This window comes from Uranotaenia lowii, chromosome 2, assembly GCF_029784155.1.
Source record: "Uranotaenia lowii strain MFRU-FL chromosome 2, ASM2978415v1, whole genome shotgun sequence".
Taxonomy (NCBI): Eukaryota; Metazoa; Arthropoda; class Insecta; order Diptera; family Culicidae; genus Uranotaenia; species Uranotaenia lowii.
The window spans coordinates 381,969,836-381,988,646 of record NC_073692.1 but is presented as its reverse complement, the minus strand read 5'-3'; the positions used below and the strand labels follow the sequence as shown (position 1 = coordinate 381,988,646).

Here is an 18,811-nt window from a genome sequence, read left to right as displayed (position 1 = left end):
TCTTAAACCTGAAATTAGAAATTAGATTGAACAACAGAAATCAGAAATAAGAAATCAGATGTAAAGTCATCAGTCAAGAGATAGAAATCAGTAATCAAAAATCGGAAATCAGAAATTTGAAATTTGGAATTTCAAATTCAAAATTTAATGAGCAGTATTGTTCTTTAATTTTTGAATTTTAAAATTTAATTATGAATTTCAAATTAACAAATTGCTGTATCAATTAATTTATAATTTATTATTATTATTTCTATTAATTTTAAGTAATTCTATTGATTCTGTTTGATTTTTATGATCTACTAGCTGACCCGGTGTGCTTTGCTACACCTTCCAGAAGTTATTGAAATTTTGGTACTTAGTTATTTACTTTTCATTTATTTGCACAAAATTTTAAAATTCAATTTCAAAATTGTTGAAATGTTTTTTCTAAAAGAAAATGCATTTTTTTATTTTGAAATCTTTATTCATTTTTTTTTATCCGTGTTTTAATCCTTTTTATGACTCTGGATTTCTTTGCTTCATAAGTTTATAGCTTATGCCAAAATATTTTTTTGGTATATGAATTCTTCGTTGTCCCTTTATAATGTGCAGAGGGTTTCAAACTATCATAGAAACATTTTTTTAACAAAATAACGTCACGGGACACTTATTTTACATATTCGTTCTCGAATTGTTATACAAATTGTTAGAGTGACCACTTCCCCCATTCCTTTACCCCTAATGAAAGGAAGGGAAGTCCGAAAAACACTTCTTGTATACAAATACAATCCCATGTCATATACGGCTCCATTTTCGATAAGTTCTCGAGTTATTCAAAAAATGGGTGACCCTCTCCCTACTTTATATCTCCCCTTTGGCAAGAGAAGGGTGTCTTAACCCATAGAAGAAACATTTCCCGTACACAGATATGCTCCATACATACAAATTTGATTCCATTTTTCCGATTAGTTATCGAAATATAAAAAAAAAGTGTATGAGAGACCCTCTTCCCACTTTTTATCTTTCCACTGAATGGAGGGAAAGGTTGCTAAACCACAGGAAAAAACCTTTCTTGTGCTCGGATACTCTCTCATTTGAATGCTATAAAATTTGTATCAAAGCCCCTTTTCCTACCTATCCCCTACCTGGAAGGAGTGGATCGTTCCATTTGTAAGAAAAGTTCTTGGTTTATGCAAAACAATCGTATGTGAGCTCCCGTCTTTCCTAACTGCATCCCCAATTGAAGGAGGAAGAAGTCTGAAATAAGCAAATAACTATTTTACGTATCCAAATGCTTACCTATGCCAAAATTATTTCCATTAGCTCTATTAGTTCTCGAATTATGCGAAAAATTGTAAAGGAGCCACCCTCTCTCCTTCCTATCACCCCACTGGAAGGAGGCAGTAGTACCAAATATTCACAAAAACATTCCTTGTGTTCAATTATCCTCCCAAGTCAAATTCCGTTCTATTTGCTGGGTAAGTTCCTAAGCACCCTCCTCCCTTAAGATTTTCCAACTGAAAGAACGGAGGGTTCTCAAAATATCATAGAAACATTCATTGTAATCAAATACCTTCCAATGCCAAATTTGGTTTAATTGTCTTGATTAGTTTTCCAGTAATTCTGAAAATTGTAACGAAGCCCCCTCCCTACTTTCTATCTCCTCACTGGATGGGGGGAGGGGTACCAAATATTCATAGAACTATTTATCGTTCCCAAATACCCTTCCAAGTCAAATTTGGATTCATTTGCTCGAATAGTTTTCAAGTTATGCAATGAAAAAGGGTTTAGCCCCCCCCCCCCTCCTTCTTCATGTATCTCCACTAGAAGAAGGAAGGGGTCTGAAATAATCGTAGAACCATTTCTCGTATTTCATTCCCCTTCCATGCCAAATTTGGTTCCATTAGCTTGATTATTTCTCCCGTTATTTGAAAAATTGTAAGGTAGGCCCCCTCCCCCCTTTATATCATCCCACTGAGAGGAGGGCATGCTAAATTTTATACCATTTGCTTGATTGGTTTTCGAGTTATGCAAAAAATTGTCTTTTATTCGGGAGGCCCCTCCCCCCCTTCATGAGAGAGGGAGGAGTCTCAGGCCATAATAGGAACCTTCCCCTGCCTCCAATACCCCACCCTGCCAAGTTTCACTCAAATCGGTTCAGTAGTTTTCGAGTCTATAGGGAACAGACAGACAGACAGACAGACAGACAGACAGACATAAATTCATTTTTATATAAGGTACACCGGGGTAAGTGGGGACGGTTTTTCATATAGTTCAACTTTAAGAAATCATTTAAAAATCAGCAGTGGGTCAATTTTGATAAAATTGCGTTCAATATGTTGCTGAACATGTTGTTCACAAATGCTGAAGAGATGAGCTTGATAGCCGCAAAGCGAAAAAAGTTCTCACGTAAATTGTTAAGGACTGCTGGTGTCTTCACTTACCCCGCTTTATGGGGTAAGTGGGGACGGTAGATTTTCCCTTTGATTTTTCAGGAAATTTTCAACACATTTGTGTTTTTTTGGTTGAATACGTTACTTTATTGCTTGAACCGTCCGAAATTTTCAAAAATGTTCATGGTACTATTAATAAGGTATCTTTCAATAATTATTGTGTGTAATCCGATATTATCGGAAATATATGCTTATTTTAGAAAAAAAACAAGTACTTTACCCAATTTTTCATGATCTGAATGCTAAATAAAGCTAAATTGTATTAAATGAAGGAGAGGAAATTGAAAAAATGTGTAAACATCAAGTATGTATAAAGCCGTCCCCACTTACCTCAGGTAGGGTTTGGAGACAAAATTTAGATTTTTGCAAATAAACCCTTTATTCTCAAATTTTTAACCGTCGTTTCCTTTCCTAACTGGTTGTTTCGAATGTAAGGATTGTTTCAATGTAGAGTTTTTCGTCAAGAGCCAGCTAGTTTACGAGAAATTTGCGATTGAAAAAGATGTACATCAACTCCACATCGTAGTTAAAAATAGAAAATTTACAAAAAGTCACCGCAAACATCCGCAATTGTCGGAACCGTAACTCTTTTACAGTTATTGGATTGATTGCAAGTAAATTTAACATTATGCATCAAAAGTTTGAAAAAATAGTTCACAGTATTGTTTTTATAGCCACCGTCCCCACTTACCCCGCGTCCCCACTTACCCCGGTGTACCTTATATAGATCTTTACTTGACATTTTTAATTTAGAATTTTTCTATTTTTTTTTGTTAGCATACAGTTTTGTTAAAAAGTTTCGATTTTAAGAACACCTTTCAGCAACTCACCTAGATTTTCAAATCAAAGGTCGAGGCTCAGCAATTGTAAATCCAAATTTTAGATATATGTCTTGAAAATGATTTCAGTTTTCATATTTAACCTCTTGAATTGGTTCTCTAATAGATGATCAAAGTGCGATAATAGAAGATTAGTTTCTCACGCTACCTATCTCGTTTCAAGTTCAGTGAAATCACTGTGAGTGACCTGACTGAGACTTAAACCATCAATTTGTACAGTTGTTATGCGTAAATACGTAGATAGTATGAATAGGCGCTATCTTCATTCAAGTTGTTCACTTCAGTTTTTTTTACTCAAATGCAAATACGCATGATAAAATAATTGAACGTTTCTCATTTGCTCTTCTCCTATTTACTAAAAAAAGTATGAATGGGGAATGATTTTACTCTTCATCCTCTGTTATAAGGCTGTCGAAAATAAGTAAATCAGTCACCAGTTGGATTTTTGAAAACGTTTTTAGGATTCGCCGCTTAGCGGCATCCGAACTGAAAAATTAAAAAAAAAAAGTATAAAAACAATGCATTACAAGCCTGACAAGCTTGAGAAATCTAAACAGTACGAATGTTGATTGTCTGAGGGAGGAACGAGATAACTAATCTCTTTTCCATCTACTTAAATGGGGCCGTAATTGTGCTCTGTAATCGCTGAGTTCAACACCGGCCGGGAGATTCCAATAGCAGTCAGATAAGAGCAAATACTCTATGTAGTTACGGTGACTTATCGGATCTACACACTTTTTTCTCTAGCTACCCTACCTACCTACATTTGCGAAATGTTATCTTCCAGGTATGGCCCTGCGAGTGAGGTATTTCATTCGACTCACTCGACTAAGCATGCAGGCAAACGGTGCATGCCTGATGTGATGCTGTGGTGGTGGTATGATAAATAGAATTTTTAGTCATCAATCTTAATTACCGAATATAGCAACGTGTCGGTGGAGGATTTAAAAATGAAAAAAAGAAAAACGCGGCTCGGGCCATTTAATTCGAACTTCTTCGAAACCTATTGCCATTCTTTGACCGGTAGATACCTAAATGTAAACACACACTAAATGACTCATATTTCATTGATATGTCTAAAATTTTGCCGGTCCAAACTCGAGACCTCAGCCTTCCTCATCTGCCTACGGCTCTGCACGCGTTCTGAGTTCTGGTACCATGTAGCTTGTACACGATTGACACAGATTTCTCAGGGCTGATAGTGCATATCGTGATGCTGTTGGATATGAGTAATTTGTGCAGCGTGTTACGGTACGATTTGTTTGGCTCTGCTGTACACAGGTTACAATTTGGATGGGTCAATTGCATGTAAATAGTAGATTTGCATCCAAAAAAATAGACCAACTTACATAATTCAATAGAAAAGAAAATTTAAGCGGCACCCAAGAAAAACAGTTGAGCTGTTACATAAATCAACCTGCTGCTTCTAAACGCTTTGATTTCATCAGGAAGGGTGTTTGTTTGCGAACCTTCGAAAAAATAGATATTTCAAGATTAAAAAAAAACATTTTTATTTGCATTTAAAATTTCCAAAAACAAACCAAATTTTTCCCAATTTGAAACTCAACATATATGTAGGTTTTTAAACGTAGAAAAAAGTTTTAAGATATTTTAAGATGTATGAACTTTAGACTTAAATAGTTATAGATAAATATCGGATGTACACTGTACATTGTACAGATTACATCCGTCTGTCTTTTCATCACTTATAAGCGATTTTGCCAAAATGAATACCCTTGTAAAATGAAACTAACCATTTGACTTTGAACCTTCTGCAGTCCGTATTGTGTAGTCTGACGTTTGTGTTTAAAAATTCAAAACACCCTTTGCCTACGATTAATGTAGTTAATCTAAGGAAGCAGTGTGACTTTGACCATCATCAGCCCAGCACCCATCATTGTTATCGATGGCTCGCGGTGTCGCTAAACCAGATTTGGCAAATAACTTTTTGATTATGGTCATCATTTGTTAACCCTCAAAGCACCGTGTTTGTGTGTGTTTAGTGTAAATGTAATTTTAACAGTTGTGAATCATCTCCAAGTTTGTCGGTTGGGTTACCATTTGATGAAAATTAAACCTAGGCTGTTTATCCAAAGGTTATTATCAACCGATCGAGGTAACATTCTTCGTGATGTCATGATGCGTGTGCCTACGTGCGTGAAGTGATTCACTTTTGCCCACATTACCTTGTATCATCGCGCTTTGGGAACAATTGAAAACCGCACCGGGCGCGGTAATTCGGAAGTTGGCAGAATTCGAGTGCCTTGAACTTGACGCATCAAGCGGATGCGCGGGCAATTAAAATCAAAGCATCTGGAGTATATTTATTGATTCAATAATAGGAACAGTTTACATATTTGTACAGCTTGAGTTTTTCCCATTCGTACACTCAAAATTCAGACTTTGCTCCAATCATCAGTTCTCTCAGTGCAACCGCATTGCGTATGACTGAGGGGAACGAAATTGTCAAGATGAAGGTAACAGTTGTTGTGAGTTCGATTCCCACTACCCGACGGCATTTTTTTATTTTCTTGTTTCTTGGGAAGAATTATCCAATAGGATGAGAATCTAATAAAATGATTTTCTTTTTTCGCTTGAATGTAGTGGTCATGCATCGTATTGCTTGGAATCCAGGATTTCGATACCAGTAGTACATTTCCAATAATCACCTTTGGTATAATGCATGTTTCAGCACATTTTTTTCATACAGTTAGCGTCGAGCGGCATTGAAATTTTGCAACCTCTTCTTTGGGTGTATACATGATCAAAACGATTTGATTATGATTCAGGGAAGATAGACGATAGTCAAAACAAAAATTAATCATAGCGTCGGACAACGTTATTAATGTCTGGTTTTATGTGAGAGTAAAATAATAACAAAAACGTATGAGTCATTCGACGTTAATTGTGCAAGGTGCACCACTTGAGAAATTTAACAAACTTGTAAACTAGACTGGTTAAAATAGGACAAAAAAAAGTAACAAACTTGTTTTGGATTCCTTTTTGGCACATTATCTAACTGTGCAATTGTTGGTGGCTCTAGGATAAGTTTCTCAGAATATTTTCAGCGCGTATCCGGGTCGGACAAATCCGGGCTATTTTATATAAAATATTTTTATATTTTATATAATGAAAGCAAATTTTAGATCGTATTCTAGGCTTCCCAAAAATCTTTCATGATTTTTTTTTATAAAACTTGCTCAAAGAATGCCGTTTTGAACGCATTAATAAAAAAAATTCAACACAATTTGTTTATTTTGTTCAATTTGGCAAATGAAGTGAATAAATCTGGGCGAAATCCAAACTTTTTCAAACGAAATCCGGGCAACCGGTCTGGAACACATTTTTCCCATTTTTTTTTGTTAAATATCCGTCAAACCCGGAAATAATTTGATTGGAAATTGTTTCACAATTTCGGGTTTTACAAAACGAGATAATTTATTTTGCTGAATGATCCACGAATCTTAAACATCAGGAGAGAGTCCTTACAATAACATTAAATTCGATAATATTTAATCAATTTTCGAGAAATTTTTCATCGAGTTAAAAACACAAAAAAACGATAATAATGAGATTATTATTATTCTAATATATTAGAGACCTTTTAACCACCCGGGTCGTTCGGGTCTGAACGATAATAATGAGAGGATTTATTTTACTTATTGAACCCCATACTTTTTTAAAGGGAAGAGGAAGGGAGATCAGAGGTCCCATAAAAAATCAATATAAATTACAGAAAATATCGAACAATAATGACGAACCGCCCATATTAGAAATGATGGGCTCCATATAAAATCAGGTGTAAAATCAGACCCATTTCAATCCATTGCAAGTGATTTACAGTTTGGAACCCAACCAAACTTTTACATGACGAAAGAATCAAAGCATTCAACGATTTTTCTTACTTTTCAATGGAATGGCTCTTATAAAAAATGCAATAGGCTTTCATAAACTGTCAATGTGACAAATCGATTTTGTTAGCATTTTGTATAAAATGTACTATATAAATACGTGGTTCGGAAGAATGTGGAGAAGATGACTGTGAGGAGGCAAGACTTGCCTCAACAATATTTTTTGAAATACGTTGATAGATTCCAACAATAATTATAAGGTAAAGTCCCTATTTATCTCTAATAAGCATTAATTTTTTTTAAATCGAAGCAATCAAGATTATAAATAACCGCCGACCGTGGCCTAGAGGATAGCGTTTAAGTCTTCTATGTCAGAGGTCACAAGATCGAGTCTCGGTCACGGCATACATAGTACTCTTTCTGTGGGCTGGTGGTGTTAGCATAGTAAGATGCTAGCCGTTACTTCCTTGAAAGATGTACGAGTTAGTGGATTTAGTCCTAAGTAGAATTTAGATCTCTTCAAAGAAACATGAAGTTGAAATGAGATCCTATATGTGTGTGTGTTCGTTTTTTAAATGTTCAAACCGTTAGTTGTTAGTGAAAACTTTTCACTTTAGTTCAGTAACAACCCACACTTCAAAGAATGACCGTTCTTCAAACCATCCGGTGTCCCTCATTATTTAAGAGGTTATGGGCTTCCCTACTAATACTGTTTGCGGAATTACGCAATTCCAAAGGTGGACCAAACTTTCAACACTGGAGTTTCCGGGTTAAAAAATGTACCTGGATTCGGTCGGCTTCCTAGGAAACCTGACGGAGAATGCACCTGCTTTGGCTATCGAGAGGACCAAGTTTGAAGAGGGGGAACGTTAATTGTCGGTTTCCTGACCAATGAATCCCTGGAAGCGAACCGGGAGAATTCTACGGCAAAGAAGATGTGGTCGGCACTGGAGGCGACATTCGCGACAAAGTCTATCGGAACGCAGCATCTCATCCGGAAGCAATTGAACCGTTTAAAGCTGAAGGAGAATGAGCCATTAGGGCCGCATTTGCAAAGGTTTGATGACCTGGTCGGGTGAATGAAGACGACCGGCCGGCCGGTGCAAGAATTGATGAAGCTGATCAAGTCATTTTGTTGTTCCAAGCGTTGCCAGATTCATTTGATCCCATGGTAACGGCGCTGGAAAACATTCCGGAAAAGAAGCAACGCCTACTGGCCGAAGATATGAAGCGGATGGAACGAAGCGAAAGTCACGGGGAACTTGAGCAAGCTGTTTTTTGGGTGAGAAGATCAGAAATCCTTTCAAGTTCCAGATCAAGTGCCACAAGTGTGAAAAGCGAGGTCATCTCAAGAAGGATTGCCGTCAGGTGAAGCTATGACAGCCAGCCAGCAAAATGCAGTGAATTTCGTGGCCAACCGAGGAGGTTTCAAGCGAGATGGTGGCAAGTTAATCTTCAAACTCGATTCGGGTTCAAGTGAACATTCAATAAACACGAAAAATGTTTTCTCAAAGATCCGAAACTTGATTCAACCAATCACCATCAAAGTAGCGAAGGATGGAGAATCGATTGTCGCTCGTAAGGCTGGAGAGATCAACACGCAGTTACTCATTAAAATGAAGGAGGTCCTCCACGTTCCAGAGCTACGCGATAATTTAATGTCGGTGAAAAGATTGAAGGCGGCAGGCATTGGAGTCAATTTTTCCGGAATCTCCGCTTCTCGGTATTTTTTTTTTTTTATTTTCCGTGAATTATTTCCCAGCTAACATGAAATCGTAATAGAAATGATAATCCAAATCGAATATTAAGACATTTTCAATAGTTATCGTAAACACGTTGGTATTGAGTGATTTTCTATCATTCATTTACGACAAGTTTTGCCCAAAAATAGTTGAGTCGGATAGCAGTTTAGTCAATTCGTAAATATGTTTCCAAAACGTTGGGAATATGCTAATTCAACATTTACGATTTGAGTGAACCGATTTACGATAAATGGGCGGTCCTTCAATTGACACTCTCTCCAGTCTCTTCCTTTGACCGGTTCGTAAAAAGAAAATCTCACCTATAGAGCTATAGCGTGGACCTTATCAACTGATGAGTTGGCATAGTGGTAAGATACTCTGTGATCTCGGAGGACTGGAGTGTTCAACTCTCGGTCGAGGAATTTTTTTTTCGTGTATTTTGCTTTTTGTTGGAAAATCGAATCGTTAGAATCTCGTCATTGTAGCTATATCGCCTCCACTTTTGTAGCTATATGCTATTTTGGTAAGTTTAATACAATCTTTTTATCTGGTATATTTGTTTGAATAATTCTGCTGTTCCTTTGTTATACCTTCATAAATTTTTGCTGGGTTGAGCTTTGACTTCAGTTCCCTGGTAACCCTTTGTCGTAGTTGCCGATCAATTGATTCACTCCAACACTTGATTTGAACTTTGTGGACATTATTGACAGTATTTTCACAAGTTTTAACTATATTTACTCATAGTAATTTTTGGTATAAACAACGATTTTGTCAGCTTTCGATTTGAAAAGGATGGATTTTTAAGGAAACTCTACACAATTTTTTTCTTCATCTATTGTATCGTAAATATCTCGGAAATGCGTTAGTTATAAATCTTGAAAAAAAGGTCAGATAGTACTTTAAATGTAAAAAATAGTGTATGGTAGAAAGAAGTCTACTGGGTCAGCTAGTTAAAGTACAAAATTTTACATTCTTAATGACGTTACAAATAGGACATAACAATTCTGGAGTTGTTTGTGTCGGAAATCACTGAATACAACTTAACAAAATTGGTATTTTTAAGTGTTTTCTTTAATTTCGTTATATTCAGTTTCATACAAAAATTATAATTTACGATTTATCCTTCATACTCGCGGAAAATGAAAATTTCGATAAACATCTTTCGCATGAATAAAAGCAATCGGAAGATTCCTTTTAAATAATTCAACCACGGTATAAGAAAAGTTCAGATACCGGTATTTCGATAGCCACTTACTATCTTCTTCAGTGAGCGTTTTCGATTGATTCGATTTTGGTCGATTTGATTTCGATCAATCTAAAACACTCACAGAAGAAGATAGTAAGTTGCTATCGAAATACCGGTATCTGAACTTTTCTTATACCGTGGTTGAATTAAAGGGAATGTTTCGATTGCTTTGATTCAGTAGAATTATTCAACCAAGTAGACTTACAACACATTAGAGATCTTTCGCATACATTAAATAATCGATCGAACTCTTAAGTTTTCATTTAAAAATGTTCAGTTTGTAAAAATCGGCCAATATCCAAATGTTTTAAGTGTTAAACGTCAGTAATTATTTCAGATCGTTTTGTGAGATGGCAATGCATAGTGGTCCGAAAGGGTAGCTTTTTTCGTAGCGCCTCTGTCTTTCATCTTATCTCTTAAGTTTTTTCAGAACACTTGCTTCTTCAAACATGCTTCATAACTTGAGAGCATCAAAAGTTAGTTAAAGTCCCCTATAAAAAAATTGAAAATTCTAACTTTTTTATTCCAATAAATGGAGCTTTACTTTATACTACAAAGTTGTAGATTACGTGAAAATATGAAACTTTATTGAATACAACAAAACTCTATCTCTTTTCAGGGCAGAGTTATAAAGGTTTTATTTTGAAAATTATTTAAAAGTTAGTTTAGTTTTTTTTAACTATTTTTTTTTCCTGTTGGGGAGAGAGTCCACTGCGACCATTAAGTTGATCTATTGTGGTATTACCCCGCGTTATTAGTTTTACTTTGCTATGCTACTTGACACACCTGCACTATTGGTTGAAGTTGCAGTTGTTTACCGGTAGCACTACGAGCACACACATAGCTAGGTAGGTTCTCCAAGTGCAATCTAAGTTCCCTTGAAAAGATCCATCCACATGCATGTGCTGCATCATTGAGGCGTACAATTCCAAGGTATACCCGGCTAGCATTTCACTAATGCTAAAACCGCCAACCTTCATCGTACTATGTGTGCCAGGTTATGTCACGACCGGGATTCGATCTCATGATCATTGGCTTAGAAGACAAGTATGCTATCCTCTAGGCCACGATCTGCTGCTTTAACTATAGTTAGATGAGGATTTACATTCATAAGATTATGTGAACATTTGTTGAAGCATTCAAATCACACGTTTTGCACAAGAAAACACAAGAACCTTCTTCGATGTTTCCAAGCCAACTTATTGCAACTTTAAGTTTTATTTTTACTCAACTTCACGAGCGTTTATTGCAAAAAGGTGCAGTGGATTTTTAAAACTAATAAACCACATTGAAGCTTCAACTAAGTGCAACAAATTGGTCTACGTTCGATGTGTTTTGCGTGTTTCCATACAAAAATTATTTTCAACTGCCTTTTGCCTTCGTTCTGCGTAGTATGGAAATCAATTTTTCCATTTTTTGTATGGAAACACGTAAAACTCAGCAAATGCAGTGGTCTAATATCCTTATGAGTTTTTATTTAATTCACAACGTATATCTGAGGTTTAATGTGGGATTTAAACTAGCGTCCCTACGGCTAAATGTTAACCTAGATATTATCTCACCGTCTCTTTGGAGCCTTTTCGATGCCCCTCAAAATTCTACGAAAAATGTACAATCGTACGAGTTCATTTGTAAATTAGCATAAGGCACTAGTGTACACCAAGGTTGCCGAAAAAAAATTATATGTTTTTGCGAAAAAAAATCTGACTTTCTGTAATTTTAAATAGAAATTCTGTGATTGTTTTCTGTAATAAAAATAGCATACATTTCTTTGAAAATTCATGAAGAAATTATCTCATAACACCTTGAATACTCATTGAAAGTTTTCGAGCCAATAATGCGCTAGGATCACTGAGTATTAGTTGAAGGTTTCCGTTTTCTTTATGAATGATTAATAGGTTTATAAAACATCTAACCGCTTAGTTAGTGACCTTTTGACAGTGGACACAGCTCTGTATGTCTGTATTTGAAAGAAATTAAGAAAATCGTATCAACCGATACGGATACCCACCTTACGGCTTCAACGCTCCAAGTGCACCTGTTACATATGGATGTGTCCAACTTAGCGCGACAATTGGTGTGTACACCTTCCTTTTTCCCCGCTGCGGTGTGCCCGGGTGTGGTGGATCTCGTTCGTTGATAACAAAATAAAAACCGCGTCAACAATTTCAGCTCGGCGGACGGACGCAGCGGCCTAATCACCAAAACGCGTTGTTGTTTATTTGCTGTGATTGTAGTTAGTTAGTTACCCCCCACTAAAGTGTATTGTATGAGTTATCAGTTATTGGCTTTTATGCTTTTTTTCGTGCCCGCGCGGTTTGTAATTATCATCACTGACACTTATTAACTAATCACACTTTTTGTTTTCACTTGCTGCGTGTTTTAGGTACCGAAAACTTTCCTCATCGCTAAAGGGAAAAATGTAAACTTTTCTAAGTTCTTCGCTGCAATTTTCTCGCGATTTATTATGTTTTCACGTTTTCAACACAAAAAAATCCTAAAAATAATACCACAAAAACACACCAAACGATTTCACACAAAATAACCGGCTAGAATTAACTTTTTTCTACGGGAGAAAGCAACAGTTGTATTCTAAATTTGTCGCACCCATGGCGTCGCGACGCTCCAACCGGCAACGTGGGTTCAAGTTTCCCGCTCAGTAAATCGACAGAGTCAACCGTTTTCGGCACTTGTTGATCACAGACTGAATGTTTTCGGCAGCGGGTCTGCTGGCTAAGCGGCGTTTTTTTTTTCGAATTTGCTCGATAGCGCCGAACGCGAGAAAAATGTGTTGTACTTGCGCGTGTGAGAGTCCGTTTAAAGCACGCCTCGCGTCGCGGAGAATCTTGCAATTCACTACCTGCGAACGATTCTCAGCATCACACGGCTTTGTGCCGACGGAACTCGACTGGGAACGCGATGTTGGGGGCGTTGGGAAACAATAGCTCAAAACAGCGACGCGGGTTATTAGCAGATCATAAATTTGTCCGGACAGAGCCAGCCGTGTTTGATAAGTTGTCGAGAGAGATAGGTGGAAGCATTGTTTTTTTTTAAATCATACGTACATAGGTACATATATGTAGGCCCATATAAAAGGTGAAGTCCGTAGAGAACACGTGAACGCAGGCGTTGATATTTCTTGCGCGCGGGCTTTATGCCCGCGTCGAGGTAAATCGATGAACTTTTGGAACATAATCGCGTAAATGTCTTATGTTGTAGAATTAGAGAAGTTAAAATGGACATGAGCTTAAGGTCGAATTCACAGTGAGCGCGGTGCGAAGTGCGAAGCGAATTTCCAATTCGCGCGAAAAACCGCTTCTCATTGAAACACGTTGAAAAAAACATCGACCGGCCACAGTGCAAGCGAATTTTCGTGCGAACACCTGGCTGGATCGCGCGATTTCATCCTGTTCATCCGGACATACACTGAAAATATTCTCTCGGATATTTTTTATCGTAAAATGATTTATCAAAAAAAATTTTTTCAAAAGTTTATTTATTTAATTATCATTGCCGTTTCTGTTTTGGTAATGAAAAATGCACGGTTTTTTAGCGCGGATTTTCGAAACAAACGCGGTTTCAGTCTTCTTCTATTGAAACAAATTATAACTGGCAATAAACGACCGGTGGCATGAAAGCCCCACAATATGTGTATAGGGTGAAGGGGCTGAACGGATAGAAGTTGGAATTTGTTATCCGACGCCATCTTGAAATCCAATATGGCCCCTTTCACTCAACTTTAAAATGCTGGAAGTGACTGAAAAGCACATGAAACTCCCATAATATGGGTATTGGATGAAAGTACTCAATAAGTAGAAGTCGAATTTGGCTGTCCTACGCCATTTTGAAATACAAGATGGCGGTTTCCGCTTAATTCAAAATGCAATAAATAACTGAAAATCGTAAGGTCCATCCACAATATAAGAAATCAGTAAAAGGGATAAAAAGGTAGATGAAAAATTACTGACAAAAATTTAACAAAAATTTTGAGAGAACTGCAAAAAAGCACTGAAAAGAATAAACAAAAATATAACAAGTGTTATAAAACTAAAGTAATATTGACAAAAATAATACAAAACTGTGGGAAAATGTGAATAACTATTACTAAAATTAAAAAATATGACAAAAAAATAGTGACAAATGACAAAACTTTGAATAAAACACGCCAAATGTGGTTAAATAATTAAGCCAAAAAATATGACAAATATTACAAAATTAGACAAAAATATGAGAAAAAAATCACAGAAATGGCAAAACTATGACAAATGAGAAAAAAAATATGATAAAATTATAATCAAAATTTGATAATGAAATGACCTGACAGAACTAATATAAGGACCAATATTTGACAATAAATTTACAAAAATGACAAAATAATAACAACAAATTTACAATAAAATCACAAAAATCTGACAAAAAATAAGGCAAAATGGCTAGAATATGATAAAGTTTTGAAAAAAATATGACAAAAATTTGTCAAAAATAATGACAATAATCTAACAAAATTATGAAAAATGAGATAAAAATATAACAAAATACTTTCAAATATATGTAAGAAAAATGACAAAATACGACATAAAAATCACAAAATTAAAAAAAAAAAAGACAAATCCAAACATATAATAATAATAATAATAATTTATTAATGATGAATATGTAAAAAATATATCGCAAATGCGACGAAAAAATGACACAATCTATAAAAATCTATGGGCTTGTGATATGTGTAACTCAGTTGGCATGTTAGTTCCCTCCTAAGCCAATGTCCGTGAGTTCAAATACAAGAGTAATCATCGAATGCATTTGTACTGGAAAAGACTTTCAGTATGAAGAGAAGGTGGTAAAACGAATATAATCGAACGAAGAAAGACAAAACTATAAAAAAAAACTTACAATCAAATGAACAAAAAATCTGACAGAACTATGACAAAAATATGACAAACGAAAACATGACAAAATTATGACAAAAATTAAAATAAAATGACAAAAATCTTACAGTACTATGACAACCTTTGTCAATTGTCATAGTTTTGTTTTATCATAGTTTTGTAACATTTTTTCATACTTTTGTTGCATATATTTTTATCACATTTGTAAGATTTTGGTCATAGTATGGCCAGATTTATGTTATTTTATTTCAAAATTTTGTCATACAGACCCCGCTTGATTTTGGCAACATCCGAGCAAAAACCGTTCGTTTTTGGCAACATCCAAAAAAGACGTTTTTTTGTCTTTTTTTTATTTTCATTTTAAATAAATAAAAATTAATGTAAAACGTAATATTAGCATGAAATTTTTTCATTCGGCTTAATTATGATAGTTTTAAACAGTAAAAACATGAATTTTTCCATGTTTAATGCTCATAACTAATATAATTGAGTCAAATTGAAAAATTGTATGCTGATATAAGGTTTTACATAAATTTTGACTAATTTGAATTAAAAATCAAAAATGAAAAAGTGACAAAAAAAACCGTTCGATTTTGGCAACATAAAATTTTCGGGCGTGTTGCCAAAAACGAACGGGGTTTGTATTTGTAATTTTTGATTAGTTATTAAATTTGTCATATTTTTATTTCATTTTTCATATTTTCCATAATGTTGTCAAATATTTGTCAAAGTTTTTAATTTCGAGTTTTGGCATTATTACTAATTTGTTGTTATTATTCAGTCAACTTTTATTAATTTTTGTCAGTTTTTTTTTTTAAATTTGGTCATGGCTTTGCCATTTCAATGTCAAATTTATCATAGATTTGGTATATTTTTCTAATATTTTTGTAATATTTTTATCACCATTGCCATATTTTTATTCAAGTTTTGTCAGCGTTTCGTAATATTTGTTATTATTATATTGCATTTTTTTTTCAAAATTTTGTTATATTTATGTCATAGTTTTAGAAGATTTTTTTTGCGATTTTCAGTCATTAAAATAATTTTAAAGTTGAACGGAAGCCGCCGTATTGGATTTTAAGATGGCGTTTCATAGCGTCAGACTGCAAAATTCAACTGTTACTAATTGATTGAGTTTTTCGGAATTAACGCGGATTGTTTTTTTTTTTGCGCGGTGCGTATCCCTCGCTCACAGTTTTGTTAATTTGCAAAGATTTTTTCACATGTGATTAATTTTTGCAACACCGAAGGTTTTTTTCAGTGTTGAACCGCTTCGCAATTCGCGTGCACTGTGGCCGGCCTTCAAAAGCGAACTTGCGAAATTCATCCGGTGAATGAATATTCCGCTTCGCAGTTCGCTTCGCGCTCACTGTGTTCGTACCCTAAGTCATCATTGATCCCTGTAAGTATCATTTGTCAAAATCAGAATAGCGCTCTAAACACAAGCTTAGACATTCTTCTGCAAATAATTTTTTTTTCTGTACCTTTCATAAACTGATCTATTATCTAGATCTGATGTATTTTTAGAATGTCACATCCCACATCCTTATTTGAAAAATAAACGAAATTCACCTTGACGACTGGTCTTTAAAATTCAAACAGCTATAACATGAAAAACACTGAACCGATTTTCGCAATTTCTCAACCACTGTGAAAAATATTCCTAAGAGAATAAGTTCTTTTCAATAGGCGATGGAAACGGAAGGCTATTCTTTATCTCTTTAAAAAAAATTTAAGCTGGTAAGCTTTAGAGATGAGACCTTAAAACATGAGACATTGAGACATGAGACCTGAGACATGGTACATTAGAAATGGAATTTGAGACCTGAGACTTGAAACATGAAGTCTGAGGTATGAAACCTGAGTTCTGAGATTTGAGACCTTAGACATTAAACCTGAAGGATGAGATAGGAGACATGCGACATAAGACCAGTCTTCCGAAAAGTACTGGCGAACGACAGTATTCTTGCGAAAGTCGCACATGTACCTCGGTGAAAGCTTCCCGAATATTTCTTCCCCGACAGTTTTAAAAGGAGCGGTCGTGCGATGTACGGCGATGGCTTGTTTTACCTCATGCGAGAGTTTGTTCGTGGGTATGAAATTTTTTTAAGCTTCGTGACAGTTTTGGGAAAATCTTCGTGACAGTTTTCAATGCGTTGAATTTCGCATGACAGTACTACTTACTCCGTCCGACTGTAGCCGAGATTCGCTCGGGCTGAGTTGATTTCGAACGAACGTATTTTCCTTTTGCTTGAAGCTACTGCGGGTGGTGATCACCCCAATCACCCTCCCCTCCCCTCCCCTTTTCGCCTAACCTGCACCGGCACCACATATCGCGTTACGCGCCGATCGTATGCTGCTGCTCGGTGCGAATAGATGGCTCGTTCGATCTATTCGAAACCGAGCAGCAGCGCATACGATCGGGCATGGGTACGGTATGGGCACGACAGTCACCCGTGAAAGTCCTGCCCAAAATGTCACGCCCTGCAGCCGACAGTTAGGATGAAATTATTTTCGAAACAGGATGCATGAAGGGATGAAAATCGAACTGTCGGTTGGGTTCGCTACAGCTTAAAGCACAACACTTTCGGCAACGCATGCTTTGAGCAGATTGTTCAGATACAATCTGGGTTCTCGCACGTGTGCGATGTAGCCGAAGCATTACGATTCGTTACCAACGGTACAGCAGCGAACCGAGTGGTAAGGAAAACCGAGACAGTTTGTTTGGCAAGAAAAAGGCTGTCATAGCTGTACTTTTCGGAAGCCTGCATAAGACCTTAGACATGAGGCCTTAGACTTGAAACCATGAGAAATCAGGTCTTAGGTAAGTTGCATGTCTGATTGTCCCAAGTTTCAGAGCTTCGGAATAAGCACGTTTTACCTGTCCTTGAAAAAAACCCGAAATAATATTTTTTTAAATTATTTTGCGTGCAAGGCAATTCAAGGCTGGTAAGTGGTAGATAATGTGCAACACGAGACCCCATAGTGGTAATATAACTGTGCAGCTTTGCTTTGTGATCCACAGACTGAACGAGAGACATGCGTCCTATTTCACTGGAAGCCGTTTGCTGACTGACGACTGCACGACACGACAGGTCAGCCGTCGTGTGTGTGCATGTAGTGTAATATGGATGATGGTGGGAGATTACCGACTCGGCAAGGCCTATCGGCCGAGAGAGTGCGGCGCTCGCAATTCTCGGCTACACATCTCCCCTCTACACCAAAAAAACAAGAAAAAACAAAAGCATATTTTCGGTTCATGTTCGAGCTTCTTGCCACTCTCCCCAATTTTAAATCACTCGGCCTAGAAGTAATAGAAAAAAAAGTAATCTCGCGCCAACATTTTTTTTAGAATTATAAGTGACGAAAAACTACTTCCCTTTTATCCAATCAATTTTGCAACGAGGTCTGTCCTCTGAATCATTGTGTACCTTTGACAAAAGTTATTTGCTTTGAACGAAATTTATTGTCTCGTATCATCACTTCCGCCAAATACACAGAACACTGTTATCTCAACTCAGTGGAATCTAAAGTGAACGCTTCGGAACACTATTCAAGTTAGTCATTTCCATCCATCAGTAAAGAAACTTTAAGCTTACATTTTTGTCCTAATAATGTCAAAGAGTCTTTAAAACCAAATGACAAGAAAGGTTACTAAAACTGACTTTCATGTACTTAACTTATTGTGAGATATCTCGTTTTTCCGCTCGCCGCTGGTGTGCTGTATTTAGAAGCATAACTCAATTATTATAAATACAAAAAGGAAAATATAACTGTTTATAAAAATTAAACACAAATGTTTCGGTAACTCA

At 36.1% G+C, this 18,811-nt stretch overlaps 1 protein-coding gene across 1 annotated transcript in view; it reads right to left on the bottom strand.

Annotated features, from left to right (window-relative positions):
- LOC129744756 (zinc transporter 10) overlaps positions 1-12,815 on the bottom strand; it is a 57,563-nt gene extending 44,748 nt beyond the window's left edge. Inside the window, exon 1 of the mRNA XM_055737452.1 lies at positions 12,122-12,815. The gene's annotated coding sequence lies outside the window, so the exon portion shown is untranslated. The remainder of the gene's footprint in view (positions 1-12,121) is intronic.
- Positions 12,816-18,811: the final 5,996 nt, after the last annotated feature.